At 51.1% G+C, this 14,128-nt stretch overlaps 33 non-coding genes across 33 annotated transcripts; all 33 read left to right on the top strand.

Annotated features, from left to right (window-relative positions):
• The first annotated feature begins 274 nt into the window (after positions 1-274).
• Positions 275-393, top strand: LOC141030167 (5S ribosomal RNA). Its single transcript, XR_012192289.1, has one exon. It is a non-coding gene; the product is annotated as a 5S ribosomal RNA (ribosomal RNA).
• Positions 394-695: 302 nt separating this feature from the next.
• Positions 696-814, top strand: LOC141030166 (5S ribosomal RNA). Its single transcript, XR_012192288.1, has one exon. It is a non-coding gene; the product is annotated as a 5S ribosomal RNA (ribosomal RNA).
• A 302-nt stretch (positions 815-1,116) lies between these two features.
• On the top strand, positions 1,117-1,235 carry LOC141030165 (5S ribosomal RNA). The gene has a single exon (XR_012192287.1). It is a non-coding gene; the product is annotated as a 5S ribosomal RNA (ribosomal RNA).
• Positions 1,236-1,537: 302 nt separating this feature from the next.
• On the top strand, positions 1,538-1,656 carry LOC141030164 (5S ribosomal RNA). Its single transcript, XR_012192286.1, has one exon. It is a non-coding gene; the product is annotated as a 5S ribosomal RNA (ribosomal RNA).
• Positions 1,657-1,958: 302 nt separating this feature from the next.
• LOC141030162 (5S ribosomal RNA) lies at positions 1,959-2,077 on the top strand. The gene has a single exon (XR_012192284.1). It is a non-coding gene; the product is annotated as a 5S ribosomal RNA (ribosomal RNA).
• A 302-nt stretch (positions 2,078-2,379) lies between these two features.
• LOC141030161 (5S ribosomal RNA) lies at positions 2,380-2,498 on the top strand. Its single transcript, XR_012192283.1, has one exon. It is a non-coding gene; the product is annotated as a 5S ribosomal RNA (ribosomal RNA).
• Positions 2,499-2,800: 302 nt separating this feature from the next.
• On the top strand, positions 2,801-2,919 carry LOC141030160 (5S ribosomal RNA). The gene has a single exon (XR_012192282.1). It is a non-coding gene; the product is annotated as a 5S ribosomal RNA (ribosomal RNA).
• Positions 2,920-3,221: 302 nt separating this feature from the next.
• Positions 3,222-3,340, top strand: LOC141030159 (5S ribosomal RNA). The gene has a single exon (XR_012192281.1). It is a non-coding gene; the product is annotated as a 5S ribosomal RNA (ribosomal RNA).
• A 302-nt stretch (positions 3,341-3,642) lies between these two features.
• Positions 3,643-3,761, top strand: LOC141030158 (5S ribosomal RNA). The gene has a single exon (XR_012192280.1). It is a non-coding gene; the product is annotated as a 5S ribosomal RNA (ribosomal RNA).
• Positions 3,762-4,063: 302 nt separating this feature from the next.
• LOC141030157 (5S ribosomal RNA) lies at positions 4,064-4,182 on the top strand. Its single transcript, XR_012192279.1, has one exon. It is a non-coding gene; the product is annotated as a 5S ribosomal RNA (ribosomal RNA).
• A 302-nt stretch (positions 4,183-4,484) lies between these two features.
• On the top strand, positions 4,485-4,603 carry LOC141030156 (5S ribosomal RNA). Its single transcript, XR_012192278.1, has one exon. It is a non-coding gene; the product is annotated as a 5S ribosomal RNA (ribosomal RNA).
• Positions 4,604-4,905: 302 nt separating this feature from the next.
• On the top strand, positions 4,906-5,024 carry LOC141030155 (5S ribosomal RNA). Its single transcript, XR_012192277.1, has one exon. It is a non-coding gene; the product is annotated as a 5S ribosomal RNA (ribosomal RNA).
• Positions 5,025-5,326: 302 nt separating this feature from the next.
• On the top strand, positions 5,327-5,445 carry LOC141030154 (5S ribosomal RNA). Its single transcript, XR_012192276.1, has one exon. It is a non-coding gene; the product is annotated as a 5S ribosomal RNA (ribosomal RNA).
• Positions 5,446-5,747: 302 nt separating this feature from the next.
• On the top strand, positions 5,748-5,866 carry LOC141030153 (5S ribosomal RNA). The gene has a single exon (XR_012192275.1). It is a non-coding gene; the product is annotated as a 5S ribosomal RNA (ribosomal RNA).
• A 302-nt stretch (positions 5,867-6,168) lies between these two features.
• Positions 6,169-6,287, top strand: LOC141030151 (5S ribosomal RNA). Its single transcript, XR_012192273.1, has one exon. It is a non-coding gene; the product is annotated as a 5S ribosomal RNA (ribosomal RNA).
• Positions 6,288-6,589: 302 nt separating this feature from the next.
• Positions 6,590-6,708, top strand: LOC141030150 (5S ribosomal RNA). Its single transcript, XR_012192272.1, has one exon. It is a non-coding gene; the product is annotated as a 5S ribosomal RNA (ribosomal RNA).
• Positions 6,709-7,010: 302 nt separating this feature from the next.
• On the top strand, positions 7,011-7,129 carry LOC141030149 (5S ribosomal RNA). The gene has a single exon (XR_012192271.1). It is a non-coding gene; the product is annotated as a 5S ribosomal RNA (ribosomal RNA).
• A 302-nt stretch (positions 7,130-7,431) lies between these two features.
• LOC141030148 (5S ribosomal RNA) lies at positions 7,432-7,550 on the top strand. Its single transcript, XR_012192270.1, has one exon. It is a non-coding gene; the product is annotated as a 5S ribosomal RNA (ribosomal RNA).
• Positions 7,551-7,852: 302 nt separating this feature from the next.
• LOC141030147 (5S ribosomal RNA) lies at positions 7,853-7,971 on the top strand. Its single transcript, XR_012192269.1, has one exon. It is a non-coding gene; the product is annotated as a 5S ribosomal RNA (ribosomal RNA).
• A 302-nt stretch (positions 7,972-8,273) lies between these two features.
• LOC141030146 (5S ribosomal RNA) lies at positions 8,274-8,392 on the top strand. The gene has a single exon (XR_012192268.1). It is a non-coding gene; the product is annotated as a 5S ribosomal RNA (ribosomal RNA).
• A 302-nt stretch (positions 8,393-8,694) lies between these two features.
• Positions 8,695-8,813, top strand: LOC141030145 (5S ribosomal RNA). The gene has a single exon (XR_012192267.1). It is a non-coding gene; the product is annotated as a 5S ribosomal RNA (ribosomal RNA).
• Positions 8,814-9,115: 302 nt separating this feature from the next.
• On the top strand, positions 9,116-9,234 carry LOC141030144 (5S ribosomal RNA). Its single transcript, XR_012192266.1, has one exon. It is a non-coding gene; the product is annotated as a 5S ribosomal RNA (ribosomal RNA).
• Positions 9,235-9,536: 302 nt separating this feature from the next.
• Positions 9,537-9,655, top strand: LOC141030143 (5S ribosomal RNA). Its single transcript, XR_012192265.1, has one exon. It is a non-coding gene; the product is annotated as a 5S ribosomal RNA (ribosomal RNA).
• Positions 9,656-9,957: 302 nt separating this feature from the next.
• On the top strand, positions 9,958-10,076 carry LOC141030142 (5S ribosomal RNA). Its single transcript, XR_012192264.1, has one exon. It is a non-coding gene; the product is annotated as a 5S ribosomal RNA (ribosomal RNA).
• A 302-nt stretch (positions 10,077-10,378) lies between these two features.
• Positions 10,379-10,497, top strand: LOC141030140 (5S ribosomal RNA). The gene has a single exon (XR_012192262.1). It is a non-coding gene; the product is annotated as a 5S ribosomal RNA (ribosomal RNA).
• A 302-nt stretch (positions 10,498-10,799) lies between these two features.
• On the top strand, positions 10,800-10,918 carry LOC141030139 (5S ribosomal RNA). Its single transcript, XR_012192261.1, has one exon. It is a non-coding gene; the product is annotated as a 5S ribosomal RNA (ribosomal RNA).
• Positions 10,919-11,220: 302 nt separating this feature from the next.
• Positions 11,221-11,339, top strand: LOC141030138 (5S ribosomal RNA). Its single transcript, XR_012192260.1, has one exon. It is a non-coding gene; the product is annotated as a 5S ribosomal RNA (ribosomal RNA).
• Positions 11,340-11,641: 302 nt separating this feature from the next.
• LOC141030137 (5S ribosomal RNA) lies at positions 11,642-11,760 on the top strand. Its single transcript, XR_012192259.1, has one exon. It is a non-coding gene; the product is annotated as a 5S ribosomal RNA (ribosomal RNA).
• A 302-nt stretch (positions 11,761-12,062) lies between these two features.
• Positions 12,063-12,181, top strand: LOC141030136 (5S ribosomal RNA). Its single transcript, XR_012192258.1, has one exon. It is a non-coding gene; the product is annotated as a 5S ribosomal RNA (ribosomal RNA).
• A 302-nt stretch (positions 12,182-12,483) lies between these two features.
• Positions 12,484-12,602, top strand: LOC141030171 (5S ribosomal RNA). The gene has a single exon (XR_012192292.1). It is a non-coding gene; the product is annotated as a 5S ribosomal RNA (ribosomal RNA).
• A 302-nt stretch (positions 12,603-12,904) lies between these two features.
• On the top strand, positions 12,905-13,023 carry LOC141030135 (5S ribosomal RNA). The gene has a single exon (XR_012192257.1). It is a non-coding gene; the product is annotated as a 5S ribosomal RNA (ribosomal RNA).
• Positions 13,024-13,325: 302 nt separating this feature from the next.
• LOC141030134 (5S ribosomal RNA) lies at positions 13,326-13,444 on the top strand. Its single transcript, XR_012192256.1, has one exon. It is a non-coding gene; the product is annotated as a 5S ribosomal RNA (ribosomal RNA).
• Positions 13,445-13,746: 302 nt separating this feature from the next.
• Positions 13,747-13,865, top strand: LOC141030170 (5S ribosomal RNA). Its single transcript, XR_012192291.1, has one exon. It is a non-coding gene; the product is annotated as a 5S ribosomal RNA (ribosomal RNA).
• The last annotated feature ends 263 nt before the right edge of the window (positions 13,866-14,128 follow it).

Below are 14,128 nucleotides of genomic sequence, written 5' to 3'. Positions count from 1 at the left end.
AAACAAAACGCACGAGCGCGACGTATGTTTAGCACGTTTTATTATTTTGCACGTTTACGGTAAGTTTTAGCTCGCTGCTCATTATTCACGCGTCTAGCGGCGGCAAGCGTGTTCTGAAAGGGGTCGAAACCATGGTAAATAGGCACTGGTGCGGTTGAACCGTGGTAAAACTCGTCTCCGTAGTTGAGCGGGAGCGGCCAAAGGAATGTGCAATCGTGTGTGTAGTGGAGCTGGGAGGGGCAAGCATAAGGGACGAAGACGGGGGTAACATGTCGGATGCGATCATACCAGCACTAAAGCACCGGATCCCATCAGAACTCCGAAGTTAAGCGTGCTTGGGCGAGAGTAGTACTAGGATGGGTGACCTCCTGGGAAGTCCTCGTGTTGCATTCCCTTTTTAATTTGTTTTGCACCGCGTGCAAAACAAAACGCACGAGCGCGACGTATGTTTAGCACGTTTTATTATTTTGCACGTTTACGGTAAGTTTTAGCTCGCTGCTCATTATTCACGCGTCTAGCGGCGGCAAGCGTGTTCTGAAAGGGGTCGAAACCATGGTAAATAGGCACTGGTGCGGTTGAACCGTGGTAAAACTCGTCTCCGTAGTTGAGCGGGAGCGGCCAAAGGAATGTGCAATCGTGTGTGTAGTGGAGCTGGGAGGGGCAAGCATAAGGGACGAAGACGGGGGTAACATGTCGGATGCGATCATACCAGCACTAAAGCACCGGATCCCATCAGAACTCCGAAGTTAAGCGTGCTTGGGCGAGAGTAGTACTAGGATGGGTGACCTCCTGGGAAGTCCTCGTGTTGCATTCCCTTTTTAATTTGTTTTGCACCGCGTGCAAAACAAAACGCACGAGCGCGACGTATGTTTAGCACGTTTTATTATTTTGCACGTTTACGGTAAGTTTTAGCTCGCTGCTCATTATTCACGCGTCTAGCGGCGGCAAGCGTGTTCTGAAAGGGGTCGAAACCATGGTAAATAGGCACTGGTGCGGTTGAACCGTGGTAAAACTCGTCTCCGTAGTTGAGCGGGAGCGGCCAAAGGAATGTGCAATCGTGTGTGTAGTGGAGCTGGGAGGGGCAAGCATAAGGGACGAAGACGGGGGTAACATGTCGGATGCGATCATACCAGCACTAAAGCACCGGATCCCATCAGAACTCCGAAGTTAAGCGTGCTTGGGCGAGAGTAGTACTAGGATGGGTGACCTCCTGGGAAGTCCTCGTGTTGCATTCCCTTTTTAATTTGTTTTGCACCGCGTGCAAAACAAAACGCACGAGCGCGACGTATGTTTAGCACGTTTTATTATTTTGCACGTTTACGGTAAGTTTTAGCTCGCTGCTCATTATTCACGCGTCTAGCGGCGGCAAGCGTGTTCTGAAAGGGGTCGAAACCATGGTAAATAGGCACTGGTGCGGTTGAACCGTGGTAAAACTCGTCTCCGTAGTTGAGCGGGAGCGGCCAAAGGAATGTGCAATCGTGTGTGTAGTGGAGCTGGGAGGGGCAAGCATAAGGGACGAAGACGGGGGTAACATGTCGGATGCGATCATACCAGCACTAAAGCACCGGATCCCATCAGAACTCCGAAGTTAAGCGTGCTTGGGCGAGAGTAGTACTAGGATGGGTGACCTCCTGGGAAGTCCTCGTGTTGCATTCCCTTTTTAATTTGTTTTGCACCGCGTGCAAAACAAAACGCACGAGCGCGACGTATGTTTAGCACGTTTTATTATTTTGCACGTTTACGGTAAGTTTTAGCTCGCTGCTCATTATTCACGCGTCTAGCGGCGGCAAGCGTGTTCTGAAAGGGGTCGAAACCATGGTAAATAGGCACTGGTGCGGTTGAACCGTGGTAAAACTCGTCTCCGTAGTTGAGCGGGAGCGGCCAAAGGAATGTGCAATCGTGTGTGTAGTGGAGCTGGGAGGGGCAAGCATAAGGGACGAAGACGGGGGTAACATGTCGGATGCGATCATACCAGCACTAAAGCACCGGATCCCATCAGAACTCCGAAGTTAAGCGTGCTTGGGCGAGAGTAGTACTAGGATGGGTGACCTCCTGGGAAGTCCTCGTGTTGCATTCCCTTTTTAATTTGTTTTGCACCGCGTGCAAAACAAAACGCACGAGCGCGACGTATGTTTAGCACGTTTTATTATTTTGCACGTTTACGGTAAGTTTTAGCTCGCTGCTCATTATTCACGCGTCTAGCGGCGGCAAGCGTGTTCTGAAAGGGGTCGAAACCATGGTAAATAGGCACTGGTGCGGTTGAACCGTGGTAAAACTCGTCTCCGTAGTTGAGCGGGAGCGGCCAAAGGAATGTGCAATCGTGTGTGTAGTGGAGCTGGGAGGGGCAAGCATAAGGGACGAAGACGGGGGTAACATGTCGGATGCGATCATACCAGCACTAAAGCACCGGATCCCATCAGAACTCCGAAGTTAAGCGTGCTTGGGCGAGAGTAGTACTAGGATGGGTGACCTCCTGGGAAGTCCTCGTGTTGCATTCCCTTTTTAATTTGTTTTGCACCGCGTGCAAAACAAAACGCACGAGCGCGACGTATGTTTAGCACGTTTTATTATTTTGCACGTTTACGGTAAGTTTTAGCTCGCTGCTCATTATTCACGCGTCTAGCGGCGGCAAGCGTGTTCTGAAAGGGGTCGAAACCATGGTAAATAGGCACTGGTGCGGTTGAACCGTGGTAAAACTCGTCTCCGTAGTTGAGCGGGAGCGGCCAAAGGAATGTGCAATCGTGTGTGTAGTGGAGCTGGGAGGGGCAAGCATAAGGGACGAAGACGGGGGTAACATGTCGGATGCGATCATACCAGCACTAAAGCACCGGATCCCATCAGAACTCCGAAGTTAAGCGTGCTTGGGCGAGAGTAGTACTAGGATGGGTGACCTCCTGGGAAGTCCTCGTGTTGCATTCCCTTTTTAATTTGTTTTGCACCGCGTGCAAAACAAAACGCACGAGCGCGACGTATGTTTAGCACGTTTTATTATTTTGCACGTTTACGGTAAGTTTTAGCTCGCTGCTCATTATTCACGCGTCTAGCGGCGGCAAGCGTGTTCTGAAAGGGGTCGAAACCATGGTAAATAGGCACTGGTGCGGTTGAACCGTGGTAAAACTCGTCTCCGTAGTTGAGCGGGAGCGGCCAAAGGAATGTGCAATCGTGTGTGTAGTGGAGCTGGGAGGGGCAAGCATAAGGGACGAAGACGGGGGTAACATGTCGGATGCGATCATACCAGCACTAAAGCACCGGATCCCATCAGAACTCCGAAGTTAAGCGTGCTTGGGCGAGAGTAGTACTAGGATGGGTGACCTCCTGGGAAGTCCTCGTGTTGCATTCCCTTTTTAATTTGTTTTGCACCGCGTGCAAAACAAAACGCACGAGCGCGACGTATGTTTAGCACGTTTTATTATTTTGCACGTTTACGGTAAGTTTTAGCTCGCTGCTCATTATTCACGCGTCTAGCGGCGGCAAGCGTGTTCTGAAAGGGGTCGAAACCATGGTAAATAGGCACTGGTGCGGTTGAACCGTGGTAAAACTCGTCTCCGTAGTTGAGCGGGAGCGGCCAAAGGAATGTGCAATCGTGTGTGTAGTGGAGCTGGGAGGGGCAAGCATAAGGGACGAAGACGGGGGTAACATGTCGGATGCGATCATACCAGCACTAAAGCACCGGATCCCATCAGAACTCCGAAGTTAAGCGTGCTTGGGCGAGAGTAGTACTAGGATGGGTGACCTCCTGGGAAGTCCTCGTGTTGCATTCCCTTTTTAATTTGTTTTGCACCGCGTGCAAAACAAAACGCACGAGCGCGACGTATGTTTAGCACGTTTTATTATTTTGCACGTTTACGGTAAGTTTTAGCTCGCTGCTCATTATTCACGCGTCTAGCGGCGGCAAGCGTGTTCTGAAAGGGGTCGAAACCATGGTAAATAGGCACTGGTGCGGTTGAACCGTGGTAAAACTCGTCTCCGTAGTTGAGCGGGAGCGGCCAAAGGAATGTGCAATCGTGTGTGTAGTGGAGCTGGGAGGGGCAAGCATAAGGGACGAAGACGGGGGTAACATGTCGGATGCGATCATACCAGCACTAAAGCACCGGATCCCATCAGAACTCCGAAGTTAAGCGTGCTTGGGCGAGAGTAGTACTAGGATGGGTGACCTCCTGGGAAGTCCTCGTGTTGCATTCCCTTTTTAATTTGTTTTGCACCGCGTGCAAAACAAAACGCACGAGCGCGACGTATGTTTAGCACGTTTTATTATTTTGCACGTTTACGGTAAGTTTTAGCTCGCTGCTCATTATTCACGCGTCTAGCGGCGGCAAGCGTGTTCTGAAAGGGGTCGAAACCATGGTAAATAGGCACTGGTGCGGTTGAACCGTGGTAAAACTCGTCTCCGTAGTTGAGCGGGAGCGGCCAAAGGAATGTGCAATCGTGTGTGTAGTGGAGCTGGGAGGGGCAAGCATAAGGGACGAAGACGGGGGTAACATGTCGGATGCGATCATACCAGCACTAAAGCACCGGATCCCATCAGAACTCCGAAGTTAAGCGTGCTTGGGCGAGAGTAGTACTAGGATGGGTGACCTCCTGGGAAGTCCTCGTGTTGCATTCCCTTTTTAATTTGTTTTGCACCGCGTGCAAAACAAAACGCACGAGCGCGACGTATGTTTAGCACGTTTTATTATTTCGCACGTTTACGGTAAGTTTTAGCTCGCTGCTCATTATTCACGCGTCTAGCGGCGGCAAGCGTGTTCTGAAAGGGGTCGAAACCATGGTAAATAGGCACTGGTGCGGTTGAACCGTGGTAAAACTCGTCTCCGTAGTTGAGCGGGAGCGGCCAAAGGAATGTGCAATCGTGTGTGTAGTGGAGCTGGGAGGGGCAAGCATAAGGGACGAAGACGGGGGTAACATGTCGGATGCGATCATACCAGCACTAAAGCACCGGATCCCATCAGAACTCCGAAGTTAAGCGTGCTTGGGCGAGAGTAGTACTAGGATGGGTGACCTCCTGGGAAGTCCTCGTGTTGCATTCCCTTTTTAATTTGTTTTGCACCGCGTGCAAAACAAAACGCACGAGCGCGACGTATGTTTAGCACGTTTTATTATTTCGCACGTTTACGGTAAGTTTTAGCTCGCTGCTCATTATTCACGCGTCTAGCGGCGGCAAGCGTGTTCTGAAAGGGGTCGAAACCATGGTAAATAGGCACTGGTGCGGTTGAACCGTGGTAAAACTCGTCTCCGTAGTTGAGCGGGAGCGGCCAAAGGAATGTGCAATCGTGTGTGTAGTGGAGCTGGGAGGGGCAAGCATAAGGGACGAAGACGGGGGTAACATGTCGGATGCGATCATACCAGCACTAAAGCACCGGATCCCATCAGAACTCCGAAGTTAAGCGTGCTTGGGCGAGAGTAGTACTAGGATGGGTGACCTCCTGGGAAGTCCTCGTGTTGCATTCCCTTTTTAATTTGTTTTGCACCGCGTGCAAAACAAAACGCACGAGCGCGACGTATGTTTAGCACGTTTTATTATTTCGCACGTTTACGGTAAGTTTTAGCTCGCTGCTCATTATTCACGCGTCTAGCGGCGGCAAGCGTGTTCTGAAAGGGGTCGAAACCATGGTAAATAGGCACTGGTGCGGTTGAACCGTGGTAAAACTCGTCTCCGTAGTTGAGCGGGAGCGGCCAAAGGAATGTGCAATCGTGTGTGTAGTGGAGCTGGGAGGGGCAAGCATAAGGGACGAAGACGGGGGTAACATGTCGGATGCGATCATACCAGCACTAAAGCACCGGATCCCATCAGAACTCCGAAGTTAAGCGTGCTTGGGCGAGAGTAGTACTAGGATGGGTGACCTCCTGGGAAGTCCTCGTGTTGCATTCCCTTTTTAATTTGTTTTGCACCGCGTGCAAAACAAAACGCACGAGCGCGACGTATGTTTAGCACGTTTTATTATTTCGCACGTTTACGGTAAGTTTTAGCTCGCTGCTCATTATTCACGCGTCTAGCGGCGGCAAGCGTGTTCTGAAAGGGGTCGAAACCATGGTAAATAGGCACTGGTGCGGTTGAACCGTGGTAAAACTCGTCTCCGTAGTTGAGCGGGAGCGGCCAAAGGAATGTGCAATCGTGTGTGTAGTGGAGCTGGGAGGGGCAAGCATAAGGGACGAAGACGGGGGTAACATGTCGGATGCGATCATACCAGCACTAAAGCACCGGATCCCATCAGAACTCCGAAGTTAAGCGTGCTTGGGCGAGAGTAGTACTAGGATGGGTGACCTCCTGGGAAGTCCTCGTGTTGCATTCCCTTTTTAATTTGTTTTGCACCGCGTGCAAAACAAAACGCACGAGCGCGACGTATGTTTAGCACGTTTTATTATTTCGCACGTTTACGGTAAGTTTTAGCTCGCTGCTCATTATTCACGCGTCTAGCGGCGGCAAGCGTGTTCTGAAAGGGGTCGAAACCATGGTAAATAGGCACTGGTGCGGTTGAACCGTGGTAAAACTCGTCTCCGTAGTTGAGCGGGAGCGGCCAAAGGAATGTGCAATCGTGTGTGTAGTGGAGCTGGGAGGGGCAAGCATAAGGGACGAAGACGGGGGTAACATGTCGGATGCGATCATACCAGCACTAAAGCACCGGATCCCATCAGAACTCCGAAGTTAAGCGTGCTTGGGCGAGAGTAGTACTAGGATGGGTGACCTCCTGGGAAGTCCTCGTGTTGCATTCCCTTTTTAATTTGTTTTGCACCGCGTGCAAAACAAAACGCACGAGCGCGACGTATGTTTAGCACGTTTTATTATTTTGCACGTTTACGGTAAGTTTTAGCTCGCTGCTCATTATTCACGCGTCTAGCGGCGGCAAGCGTGTTCTGAAAGGGGTCGAAACCATGGTAAATAGGCACTGGTGCGGTTGAACCGTGGTAAAACTCGTCTCCGTAGTTGAGCGGGAGCGGCCAAAGGAATGTGCAATCGTGTGTGTAGTGGAGCTGGGAGGGGCAAGCATAAGGGACGAAGACGGGGGTAACATGTCGGATGCGATCATACCAGCACTAAAGCACCGGATCCCATCAGAACTCCGAAGTTAAGCGTGCTTGGGCGAGAGTAGTACTAGGATGGGTGACCTCCTGGGAAGTCCTCGTGTTGCATTCCCTTTTTAATTTGTTTTGCACCGCGTGCAAAACAAAACGCACGAGCGCGACGTATGTTTAGCACGTTTTATTATTTTGCACGTTTACGGTAAGTTTTAGCTCGCTGCTCATTATTCACGCGTCTAGCGGCGGCAAGCGTGTTCTGAAAGGGGTCGAAACCATGGTAAATAGGCACTGGTGCGGTTGAACCGTGGTAAAACTCGTCTCCGTAGTTGAGCGGGAGCGGCCAAAGGAATGTGCAATCGTGTGTGTAGTGGAGCTGGGAGGGGCAAGCATAAGGGACGAAGACGGGGGTAACATGTCGGATGCGATCATACCAGCACTAAAGCACCGGATCCCATCAGAACTCCGAAGTTAAGCGTGCTTGGGCGAGAGTAGTACTAGGATGGGTGACCTCCTGGGAAGTCCTCGTGTTGCATTCCCTTTTTAATTTGTTTTGCACCGCGTGCAAAACAAAACGCACGAGCGCGACGTATGTTTAGCACGTTTTATTATTTCGCACGTTTACGGTAAGTTTTAGCTCGCTGCTCATTATTCACGCGTCTAGCGGCGGCAAGCGTGTTCTGAAAGGGGTCGAAACCATGGTAAATAGGCACTGGTGCGGTTGAACCGTGGTAAAACTCGTCTCCGTAGTTGAGCGGGAGCGGCCAAAGGAATGTGCAATCGTGTGTGTAGTGGAGCTGGGAGGGGCAAGCATAAGGGACGAAGACGGGGGTAACATGTCGGATGCGATCATACCAGCACTAAAGCACCGGATCCCATCAGAACTCCGAAGTTAAGCGTGCTTGGGCGAGAGTAGTACTAGGATGGGTGACCTCCTGGGAAGTCCTCGTGTTGCATTCCCTTTTTAATTTGTTTTGCACCGCGTGCAAAACAAAACGCACGAGCGCGACGTATGTTTAGCACGTTTTATTATTTTGCACGTTTACGGTAAGTTTTAGCTCGCTGCTCATTATTCACGCGTCTAGCGGCGGCAAGCGTGTTCTGAAAGGGGTCGAAACCATGGTAAATAGGCACTGGTGCGGTTGAACCGTGGTAAAACTCGTCTCCGTAGTTGAGCGGGAGCGGCCAAAGGAATGTGCAATCGTGTGTGTAGTGGAGCTGGGAGGGGCAAGCATAAGGGACGAAGACGGGGGTAACATGTCGGATGCGATCATACCAGCACTAAAGCACCGGATCCCATCAGAACTCCGAAGTTAAGCGTGCTTGGGCGAGAGTAGTACTAGGATGGGTGACCTCCTGGGAAGTCCTCGTGTTGCATTCCCTTTTTAATTTGTTTTGCACCGCGTGCAAAACAAAACGCACGAGCGCGACGTATGTTTAGCACGTTTTATTATTTTGCACGTTTACGGTAAGTTTTAGCTCGCTGCTCATTATTCACGCGTCTAGCGGCGGCAAGCGTGTTCTGAAAGGGGTCGAAACCATGGTAAATAGGCACTGGTGCGGTTGAACCGTGGTAAAACTCGTCTCCGTAGTTGAGCGGGAGCGGCCAAAGGAATGTGCAATCGTGTGTGTAGTGGAGCTGGGAGGGGCAAGCATAAGGGACGAAGACGGGGGTAACATGTCGGATGCGATCATACCAGCACTAAAGCACCGGATCCCATCAGAACTCCGAAGTTAAGCGTGCTTGGGCGAGAGTAGTACTAGGATGGGTGACCTCCTGGGAAGTCCTCGTGTTGCATTCCCTTTTTAATTTGTTTTGCACCGCGTGCAAAACAAAACGCACGAGCGCGACGTATGTTTAGCACGTTTTATTATTTTGCACGTTTACGGTAAGTTTTAGCTCGCTGCTCATTATTCACGCGTCTAGCGGCGGCAAGCGTGTTCTGAAAGGGGTCGAAACCATGGTAAATAGGCACTGGTGCGGTTGAACCGTGGTAAAACTCGTCTCCGTAGTTGAGCGGGAGCGGCCAAAGGAATGTGCAATCGTGTGTGTAGTGGAGCTGGGAGGGGCAAGCATAAGGGACGAAGACGGGGGTAACATGTCGGATGCGATCATACCAGCACTAAAGCACCGGATCCCATCAGAACTCCGAAGTTAAGCGTGCTTGGGCGAGAGTAGTACTAGGATGGGTGACCTCCTGGGAAGTCCTCGTGTTGCATTCCCTTTTTAATTTGTTTTGCACCGCGTGCAAAACAAAACGCACGAGCGCGACGTATGTTTAGCACGTTTTATTATTTTGCACGTTTACGGTAAGTTTTAGCTCGCTGCTCATTATTCACGCGTCTAGCGGCGGCAAGCGTGTTCTGAAAGGGGTCGAAACCATGGTAAATAGGCACTGGTGCGGTTGAACCGTGGTAAAACTCGTCTCCGTAGTTGAGCGGGAGCGGCCAAAGGAATGTGCAATCGTGTGTGTAGTGGAGCTGGGAGGGGCAAGCATAAGGGACGAAGACGGGGGTAACATGTCGGATGCGATCATACCAGCACTAAAGCACCGGATCCCATCAGAACTCCGAAGTTAAGCGTGCTTGGGCGAGAGTAGTACTAGGATGGGTGACCTCCTGGGAAGTCCTCGTGTTGCATTCCCTTTTTAATTTGTTTTGCACCGCGTGCAAAACAAAACGCACGAGCGCGACGTATGTTTAGCACGTTTTATTATTTCGCACGTTTACGGTAAGTTTTAGCTCGCTGCTCATTATTCACGCGTCTAGCGGCGGCAAGCGTGTTCTGAAAGGGGTCGAAACCATGGTAAATAGGCACTGGTGCGGTTGAACCGTGGTAAAACTCGTCTCCGTAGTTGAGCGGGAGCGGCCAAAGGAATGTGCAATCGTGTGTGTAGTGGAGCTGGGAGGGGCAAGCATAAGGGACGAAGACGGGGGTAACATGTCGGATGCGATCATACCAGCACTAAAGCACCGGATCCCATCAGAACTCCGAAGTTAAGCGTGCTTGGGCGAGAGTAGTACTAGGATGGGTGACCTCCTGGGAAGTCCTCGTGTTGCATTCCCTTTTTAATTTGTTTTGCACCGCGTGCAAAACAAAACGCACGAGCGCGACGTATGTTTAGCACGTTTTATTATTTTGCACGTTTACGGTAAGTTTTAGCTCGCTGCTCATTATTCACGCGTCTAGCGGCGGCAAGCGTGTTCTGAAAGGGGTCGAAACCATGGTAAATAGGCACTGGTGCGGTTGAACCGTGGTAAAACTCGTCTCCGTAGTTGAGCGGGAGCGGCCAAAGGAATGTGCAATCGTGTGTGTAGTGGAGCTGGGAGGGGCAAGCATAAGGGACGAAGACGGGGGTAACATGTCGGATGCGATCATACCAGCACTAAAGCACCGGATCCCATCAGAACTCCGAAGTTAAGCGTGCTTGGGCGAGAGTAGTACTAGGATGGGTGACCTCCTGGGAAGTCCTCGTGTTGCATTCCCTTTTTAATTTGTTTTGCACCGCGTGCAAAACAAAACGCACGAGCGCGACGTATGTTTAGCACGTTTTATTATTTCGCACGTTTACGGTAAGTTTTAGCTCGCTGCTCATTATTCACGCGTCTAGCGGCGGCAAGCGTGTTCTGAAAGGGGTCGAAACCATGGTAAATAGGCACTGGTGCGGTTGAACCGTGGTAAAACTCGTCTCCGTAGTTGAGCGGGAGCGGCCAAAGGAATGTGCAATCGTGTGTGTAGTGGAGCTGGGAGGGGCAAGCATAAGGGACGAAGACGGGGGTAACATGTCGGATGCGATCATACCAGCACTAAAGCACCGGATCCCATCAGAACTCCGAAGTTAAGCGTGCTTGGGCGAGAGTAGTACTAGGATGGGTGACCTCCTGGGAAGTCCTCGTGTTGCATTCCCTTTTTAATTTGTTTTGCACCGCGTGCAAAACAAAACGCACGAGCGCGACGTATGTTTAGCACGTTTTATTATTTTGCACGTTTACGGTAAGTTTTAGCTCGCTGCTCATTATTCACGCGTCTAGCGGCGGCAAGCGTGTTCTGAAAGGGGTCGAAACCATGGTAAATAGGCACTGGTGCGGTTGAACCGTGGTAAAACTCGTCTCCGTAGTTGAGCGGGAGCGGCCAAAGGAATGTGCAATCGTGTGTGTAGTGGAGCTGGGAGGGGCAAGCATAAGGGACGAAGACGGGGGTAACATGTCGGATGCGATCATACCAGCACTAAAGCACCGGATCCCATCAGAACTCCGAAGTTAAGCGTGCTTGGGCGAGAGTAGTACTAGGATGGGTGACCTCCTGGGAAGTCCTCGTGTTGCATTCCCTTTTTAATTTGTTTTGCACCGCGTGCAAAACAAAACGCACGAGCGCGACGTATGTTTAGCACGTTTTATTATTTCGCACGTTTACGGTAAGTTTTAGCTCGCTGCTCATTATTCACGCGTCTAGCGGCGGCAAGCGTGTTCTGAAAGGGGTCGAAACCATGGTAAATAGGCACTGGTGCGGTTGAACCGTGGTAAAACTCGTCTCCGTAGTTGAGCGGGAGCGGCCAAAGGAATGTGCAATCGTGTGTGTAGTGGAGCTGGGAGGGGCAAGCATAAGGGACGAAGACGGGGGTAACATGTCGGATGCGATCATACCAGCACTAAAGCACCGGATCCCATCAGAACTCCGAAGTTAAGCGTGCTTGGGCGAGAGTAGTACTAGGATGGGTGACCTCCTGGGAAGTCCTCGTGTTGCATTCCCTTTTTAATTTGTTTTGCACCGCGTGCAAAACAAAACGCACGAGCGCGACGTATGTTTAGCACGTTTTATTATTTTGCACGTTTACGGTAAGTTTTAGCTCGCTGCTCATTATTCACGCGTCTAGCGGCGGCAAGCGTGTTCTGAAAGGGGTCGAAACCATGGTAAATAGGCACTGGTGCGGTTGAACCGTGGTAAAACTCGTCTCCGTAGTTGAGCGGGAGCGGCCAAAGGAATGTGCAATCGTGTGTGTAGTGGAGCTGGGAGGGGCAAGCATAAGGGACGAAGACGGGGGTAACATGTCGGATGCGATCATACCAGCACTAAAGCACCGGATCCCATCAGAACTCCGAAGTTAAGCGTGCTTGGGCGAGAGTAGTACTAGGATGGGTGACCTCCTGGGAAGTCCTCGTGTTGCATTCCCTTTTTAATTTGTTTTGCACCGCGTGCAAAACAAAACGCACGAGCGCGACGTATGTTTAGCACGTTTTATTATTTCGCACGTTTACGGTAAGTTTTAGCTCGCTGCTCATTATTCACGCGTCTAGCGGCGGCAAGCGTGTTCTGAAAGGGGTCGAAACCATGGTAAATAGGCACTGGTGCGGTTGAACCGTGGTAAAACTCGTCTCCGTAGTTGAGCGGGAGCGGCCAAAGGAATGTGCAATCGTGTGTGTAGTGGAGCTGGGAGGGGCAAGCATAAGGGACGAAGACGGGGGTAACATGTCGGATGCGATCATACCAGCACTAAAGCATCGGATCCCATCAGAACTCCGAAGTTAAGCGTGCTTGGGCGAGAGTAGTACTAGGATGGGTGACCTCCTGGGAAGTCCTCGTGTTGCATTCCCTTTTTAATTTGTTTTGCACCGCGTGCAAAACAAAACGCACGAGCGCGACGTATGTTTAGCACGTTTTATTATTTTGCACGTTTACGGTAAGTTTTAGCTCGCTGCTCATTATTCACGCGTCTAGCGGCGGCAAGCGTGTTCTGAAAGGGGTCGAAACCATGGTAAATAGGCACTGGTGCGGTTGAACCGTGGTAAAACTCGTCTCCGTAGTTGAGCGGGAGCGGCCAAAGGAATGTGCAATCGTGTGTGTAGTGGAGCTGGGAGGGGCAAGCATAAGGGACGAAGACGGGGGTAACATGTCGGATGCGATCATACCAGCACTAAAGCACCGGATCCCATCAGAACTCCGAAGTTAAGCGTGCTTGGGCGAGAGTAGTACTAGGATGGGTGACCTCCTGGGAAGTCCTCGTGTTGCATTCCCTTTTTAATTTGTTTTGCACCGCGTGCAAAACAAAACGCACGAGCGCGACGTATGTTTAGCACGTTTTATTATTTTGCACGTTTACGGTAAGTTTTAGCTCGCTGCTCATTATTCACGCGTCTAGCGGCGGCAAGCGTGTTCTGAAAGGGGTCGAAACCATGGTAAATAGGCACTGGTGCGGTTGAACCGTGGTAAAACTCGTCTCCGTAGTTGAGCGGGAGCGGCCAAAGGAATGTGCAATCGTGTGTGTAGTGGAGCTGGGAGGGGCAAGCATAAGGGACGAAGACGGGGGTAACATGTCGGATGCGATCATACCAGCACTAAAGCACCGGATCCCATCAGAACTCCGAAGTTAAGCGTGCTTGGGCGAGAGTAGTACTAGGATGGGTGACCTCCTGGGAAGTCCTCGTGTTGCATTCCCTTTTTAATTTGTTTTGCACCGCGTGCAAAACAAAACGCACGAGCGCGACGTATGTTTAGCACGTTTTATTATTTCGCACGTTTACGGTAAGTTTTAGCTCGCTGCTCATTATTCACGCGTCTAGCGGCGGCAAGCGTGTTCTGAAAGGGGTCGAAACCATGGTAAATAGGCACTGGTGCGGTTGAACCGTGGTAAAACTCGTCTCCGTAGTTGAGCGGGAGCGGCCAAAGGAATGTGCAATCGTGTGTGTAGTGGAGCTGGGAGGGGCAAGCATAAGGGACGAAGACGGGGGTAACATGTCGGATGCGATCATACCAGCACTAAAGCATCGGATCCCATCAGAACTCCGAAGTTAAGCGTGCTTGGGCGAGAGTAGTACTAGGATGGGTGACCTCCTGGGAAGTCCTCGTGTTGCATTCCCTTTTTAATTTGTTTTGCACCGCATGCAAAACAAAACGCACGAGCGCGACGTATGTTTAGCACGTTTTATTATTTTGCACGTTTACGGTAAGTTTTAGCTCGCTGCTCATTATTCACGCGTCTAGCGGCGGCAAGCGTGTTCTGAAAGGGGTCGAAACCATGGTAAATAGGCACTGGTGCGGTTGAACCGTGGTAAAACTCGTCTCCGTAGTTGAGCGGGAGCGGCCAAAGGAATGTGCAATCGTGTGTGTAGTGGAGCTGGG

Source organism: Aegilops tauschii, unplaced genomic scaffold (assembly GCF_002575655.3).
Source record: "Aegilops tauschii subsp. strangulata cultivar AL8/78 unplaced genomic scaffold, Aet v6.0 ptg000403l_obj, whole genome shotgun sequence".
Classification (NCBI taxonomy): Eukaryota; Viridiplantae; Streptophyta; class Magnoliopsida; order Poales; family Poaceae; genus Aegilops; species Aegilops tauschii.
This window is presented reverse-complemented; position numbering and strand designations above follow the sequence as displayed.